Source organism: Suricata suricatta, chromosome 9, assembly GCF_006229205.1.
Source record: "Suricata suricatta isolate VVHF042 chromosome 9, meerkat_22Aug2017_6uvM2_HiC, whole genome shotgun sequence".
NCBI lineage: Eukaryota > Metazoa > Chordata > Mammalia > Carnivora > Herpestidae > Suricata > Suricata suricatta.
The window spans coordinates 21531962-21538801 of record NC_043708.1 but is presented as its reverse complement, the minus strand read 5'-3'; positions in this window follow the sequence as shown (position 1 = coordinate 21538801).

The window sequence follows — 6840 nt, the reverse complement described above, 5'->3', positions numbered from 1 at the left end:
AGAACTCGCTTACAGGCTTTCTTGTTTCTTTACATGCAGTGACCTCTAACTAACCTATGACCTAGCACTGTTCTGATTAAATAATCATCCCAACCAAAATTAACAACCCCTTACCTCTAAAATCATGAAAATATATTTTGAAAAGCTGCTGCTGCTATGGAACATGGCTACTTTATTTTGTTTTCTCCCCTTTATTTACACAAAGGGAGAGCTGTGTGGTGTTCTTGGACCCAGGTATAATTCTTTTTTAAGAGGTGCTTAATTGGGCTCCTCCTCTTGTTCGTTTTTTTTTTCCTTTTCCATTTTACTGTTTTATATGGAGCTCCACTTTTATAACACCCAGCATAGCACTAAGTGTAAGAGTTTAAGGAGTACTCAAAAATTAAATTTGTATTTCTTATTTTTATTTTGTTGGAAAGTGAAGGAGGAAGAAGAAAGGGAGGAAAAAAAAAAAGACATCAGCATGACCTCTTAAACTAAAGCCCCTCCCTGGTCATCTCATGGATTTCTAGTCATGAAATTGATGGCTCTTGTACTAATCATGCTGCCTATTTATTGAAAAAAATTTTTATACTAGAAATCACAAGAGTAAAACAGAACTCAGAAACTAAAACTACATAAAGGCAGATAGGTTGAAATCAAAGTTGGATGAAAACAAAGCTCATTTGAATGATATCTTCAGCTTATAAACAAAATAATTTTAATAACCATATGCTTTTGAAAAAACCTTATGTTCATCTTCTACTATTTACATGATATAATAAAAGCAATGGACATTTCTCCCTTATGAGAATTTTCAGAGTAGATGTACTACTTTATTAACAACAACAACAACAATCACAATAAAATTCAAATCTAAAAATAGGCTTCATTATTCCAATTCATGTCAAAACTTGACCAGAAAGCTTTCTTAATACTCCCACTAGAAGTACCCAAATCTGGGCTTGATTTCTTATCATCTGAAAAACTCAAATCCATTTAGTTCTATGTTTTCAGTCACTGTCACTTTCAGAAGGTCTACAGAATGTTCCCACAACCTTCTATGACTACCCATAGCCTTATTCTGACATTTAAAATCATCCAAAACAGAATCACAATCATTCATATAATATTGATGAATACACGTAGGATAAAAACAAAGGATTCAAATAAACTGTACCTTTCTTTACTACCTGAATATTCTGGGTCATTTTGCTTTTGACCTCTATCTGGAATGACAGCCTGTCTCCTACCTCCTACCATGGGAAACCCAACCTATCCCTTGAAGTTTACTATTCCTACTCTCTCCAACTAGTAACTGAGTTCTTCCCCCTTTAAATTATTCTCCCTCTATCCCAAGAACATCATACTCTTTATGTTATTTTAAATTTATACCTTAAAGTTAAGATTTTATTTAATTTTTGGTTTTCATTTCCCAAGGGTGAGTTACATTTGTAAATCTCCTTTCTGGATTGTTTCCACTTTGAAACAAAAACTGGATTTTACCCATGTTTAGAATGGCAGCTCTCCTAAAACTATTGAATTAAATATTTAGGTTGACTCTTTTTCCAGGATTTTTAAACTACTCCTAGATATTTCTGAATTTTGGAATAGGAGAAATAACATTACAAGAGCTAAGGGATACTGGCTTAGTTGAATAAGCTCTTGTGTAGAATCATGACGGTGTCCACTATTCAAATTGTCAACTGTGACAATGCAAGGACCTGCCCAGTGGGCTTCTGACTGATTTCTATAATCAGGAAATAAGTCACAGTACATGTATGTGTTTGTTCATTTCACTGCCAAGTTCCTTTCCAAAATGGTGTAATCTACTTAACCCTGATACCCAGAAGTTTCTATTCTATTATCTTTTATCCTCAAAGGCCTTATTTTGCACTCTATGAATCTTTAAGTTTCTACAAGTCCCTTTGAACACAAGTGAAGGACAAATAGTGAATATTAATACTACCTCTGCTAATACTCATCATCTAAATGTCTCAATTTCCATAGATCATATCAGCACCTACAAAAATCACTCTGAGCTATCTCCTGCTCTATTTGGAAACAGAAAGATGTGTAAGCTAATCTCCAATTTTTTTTTTCTTGCTCACTACTATAAAATAAAGCATTTGGGCACTGAACACGTTTAGTCATTAATGGTCTCACAGCACAGATTGCCCAAAACGAGATGCTCATAACCCAGACACCTTGGCTTAACTCCAAGAAGAGTAATTACATTCAGTCTACCTGAAATTCCCAGTGCAGTGAGAACTGGAATCAGGTTTTGTATCCTCCTTACCTGAACTATTACGCAGCATCCTTGTACAGCAATAAAACAGCTGCTCTTTTTGACTTGTTTCTACTTTCTCCCAGTTTGGGCAACTACAATGGTTCTGTACAAAATTTTTTGACTGAGAACTTGTACAGATAAGACCTAGAGATTCCTCCTTTTTCCAAGAACTAGGAATTTTACCAAGAGAATTTATTGATGGGGTTATATAATCAACATTAGAAAGAACCTAGTTGCAAAGCAGCATAGACATGTATCACTATTAAAAACTCATTTTTAATTAGCACTATCAGCAAAAAAAAAAAAAAATCAACACCATGTTCTATAAAGATCCTCTAGTTTAGTTTCTATAGCAACAAAAATTTAGGGATGCCTGGGTGGCTGAGTCAGTTGAGTGTCCGACTCCTGATTTCAGCTCAGATTATGATCCCAGGGTCATGGGATCAAGCCGTATGTCAGGCTCGGTGAGAATATAGAGACTGCTTGAGATTTTCTCTCTCTCTCTGTCCCTGTCCCCCCACTCCCCTGCCCCCTTGCCACTCTCATGCTCTAAAAACAAAACAATACAATAATAAAAATGTATACTCCTATGTTGAAACACTGCTCATATCATTGTTTAACCAATGATCAGAAAACCAGCAAATGAGGCATCATGATGCCTGCTATAGGTGGTTGTTAGCAGCATTACAGTTTCTTAATTTTTTGTTTGTTTTCAGGCCAGGATAAGTTCATTATTTTACTGAAGGGAATTTATTATTTAGATAATTTGGTAAACTACAATAGGAAGAAGTTCTAACACCTTTCCTCATGCCTAGATCTTTCTTTTCTTTTTCACAAGCTTCAAATGAAATTGGCCTAGTCTTTGACTGGGCTTATTGATGAAAGATCAAGAGAAAATGAGACCAACATCCCTCAAAGGGAACAATTAATAATCACAAGCACTTATTGGGGATCTAAGATTTAAAGATAAAGAACTTGCTTAATTTCACAGCTAAAAAGTGGTAGAATCAGAATTTAAGTCAAGCAATCTGAGACCAATTCCATAATATAGGTGGTGGGGAAATATCCAACATCACAGTATTATAGGATAAAAATAAAACTTATGAAATACTGGGACAGAAACAAAGCAAATTTCTCAAGTTGTTTGTAAATATAACTAGTATTAAATTTCAAATATAACTAGCATTAAGTTTCAATCTCAATTCTTAAATGGCCAAAACAGCTATTTAAGAATATAAAATAATAATCATTCATCTACCAAGATTTCAAGTGCAAGGGCACTTGAACAACTATACTTCCAGATGATTTGATCAAGCACAGACTATCTTAATCAAGACATTCAAATAACTTCTATTGTTTTGATGCATGGCTTTGATCAAAAAATAAAAGTGGGGGAAAAAAGAATTTATAAAAACAATCTTTCTAGCAAATGTTTATTACTGTGAAATAATCAGTAATACTTAGAAGAATATGAGAAGACCAAGAGTACCTGTTTATCCAAAAAAAGGTTCACTTAGGTTCACTTTTCTTCACAGAGATATTAAAATGACTGAGCAAATATAATCAAACACTTTTGTCCAAATTTTGCAGATATTAGAATATGTATTTACTCTGGGGTTCTTTTTTTATTTCTTTTGTTGTGGTTAGCTCTTAGTTGTCCAGAAAATTCATTGTATAGGACAACTTACTTCTTGGGCATTGCAATTAATTTAGGGTTTGCGGTGTTACTCAGTAAAAGAGAATGGGATACTAAGCTACTAATCCCAGAAAGGAATTTTATTTTATTTTTTTAAGTTGTTTATTTTTGACAGGGGAAGACAGAGAGACACGGGGGCCCAAGAGACGCCGAGACATGGAGCAGGGGGGACAGGGAGGGGCCGGGGAGGGCACAAAGGATCCAAAGCTGGCTCTGTGCTGACAACAGAAAGCCTAATGTGAGGCTCAAACTCATGAACCCTGAGATCATAACCTGAGCCAAGCTGGATGCTTAATTGATTGAGCCCCCAGAAAGGAATTTTAAAGTATACTCTCTTCTGACAAGGGGCTGGATAGGGGAGAGGTTTTGTTAAAGTAGTGAGGTTTCTTTTAACTTCTATGTCCAGTATAACAAAACCTCTCATAAATGTTTGCAACTGGTCAAAAGTAGCTCTCTTAGTTTCTAAGGTAGTGGTTTATAACAGTTTAGAGTGCATCAGAATCACCAAGGAGTTTGTTAGAACAGATTTCTGGGCCCTACCCCCAGAATTTCTGATCTCTACTTATAAAATGAGACCAAGGGTTTATATGTCTGACACATTCCCCAGTTATGCTGATGCCTCTGGTCTGTGGACAATACCTTTGTGAAACTTTCCTAAGGTACACAGAGACATCCTTTGGCCAGACTTGCATCTTTGAAATCTGAAGTAGGTACTTTCTCTCCCTACTTACAATCTCTCCCCATCTCTCCCCCTCCTTATCTCTCTCTCACCCTCCCTTCCTCCCATTGTGCCACACTTTCCAGAAACTCCAACCACACAGCTTCCACAGTACTGGTAGGATTCTATAGATGGTCATCATGGGTGGCTTGTTCAATACTATGAGATTGTTCTAAATTCTGCCAATCAGGGCATTTTTCTGGAACTTTTTAAAAAAAGTTTTTTAAATGTTTTATTTATGGGACAGAGAGAGACAGAGTATGAGTGGGGAGGGGCAGAGAGAAAGGGAGACACAGAATCAGAAGCAGGCTCCAGGCTCTGAGCGGTCAGCACAGAGCCCAATGCAGGGGCTTGAACCCATGAGCCGTGAGATCATGACCTGAGCTGAAGTCAGAGGCTTAACCGAATGAACCACCCAGGTGCCCCTGGAATTGTTCTTTTTTCTTTTCTTTTCTTTTTTTTTTTAAACTTAAGACTGGACATGTGAAACTCGTTCTCTCTGTGGCAATAACCCCAAGGTTTGAAACATAGCAGCCCTTGGTATCCATATTTCCTTCATGTGGCAAAATGTAGACTGTAGGACAGAGGATGAAGTAATGTGCAGTGAGAAGCTGACATGAGACACCAAAGAAAAGCACTGGGGGGTTGAGTTCCAGCTGTTTGCTAAGCATTACTGCACTCCTTTCTTTCCTGTTTGAACAAATGCAGTATCTTAGTGACCTGCCAGATAAATTGTCTTTACTCCTAGCCAGCCAGAACTGACTTTTTATTACTTACTGCCGGAAAGGTAGCAGCCCTTTTATCTGTACCCCTCAATGCATGCAAGCTTATTTCTCTTAAGGAGTTTAAATCATGTAGAACCAGGTAGCAGGTCACCTATATTTTATGTATAATTAAACTACGTGTGGAAACATCACAGATCATTTGACAAAGGAACCATGTTTCTAATTACAAGATGTAAAATCAACACTCACATCCATGTATGGCCTATCCAAGGTCGCCATAGCTATCTGGAATCCTGGACCTAGTATCAGTCTCTGGCTGGCAGCCAGACCACCAGGAACCAGAAGAACTATTTCAGAACAAGATGTCCATGTGCTTCAGTGGCCAAGATTACAGATACGGCTCCTAGAACTTGGCTTGTTCTTCACTTTGAGGCTCTCCAGTGACCAACTTCTCCCAGTTTAACTAAGACTATCCCAGTTTTAAAAATCAAAGTCCTATGTCCCAGGAATCCTTTCACTCCTGAACAAACCAAGACAATTGGGAAAACTACATGGAACCCACAGTAATGAAGCAGTGATTCTTTGACCCTTTCTTTTGGGAAAACTGATCTTTCAAATTGGAAGCTCAATAAGAAAACCCGATGATCTTGGTTTCAAGAAAAGAGAGAAGAAATATATGCTTCCATTGAAGAACCTCAGCAAATCCTCACATGACCATCTACACAGCACATTATTGATCTGCACCCATATTATTTTAAGTATTTTTTCCATATCAAAGAACAAACTTCACAAGCTTGGTCTTTTCTTTTTTAACATTTATCTATCACAGTTGAAGAAAGCATCTTCATCTAGACTGGTCAATGCTAAACTGCATCAAAGGTGAAGATGTTGACGTATTTCCTAGATTCATCGGAGTCTACTCCACTTTTTATTAGCAATTTCACCTTAATATATAAATGGCTGATAATATGTTACCCCCTAAGGTCTTATTTGATTAACTGAAACTCTTGAATACCTTAATCTCAAGGAAATTCTGTTACTGGTATTTATGAGTTCATTGACCCAAACCGAATCAGTGTTCATTTTGAACAATACTGTATTAGATTTGTTACGTTATATTCTAATCCAATTATTATTTTAACAAGATGTATCAGGTTCTTTCAAAGAGACCCATGTACAGAGTTAGAATTCAACAAACATCTGAAGGGATAAAAATATGCCAGTGTGACTATCTTAGATATAGAAGCTTTTGACCCCAGTTAACCATAGTCTGAGTTAACATAAAGCAATAACTTTATATTTCAACCAGAAACTCCTCTTTTTCCACCTCTTTCTCCAATTTTCAAGAATGCCACTCTTATTATTCTACCTTCCTAAGATTGAAAACTTGGGAGTCTTTCAGTCTCCATGTCCACAAATCACCAGTCTTATA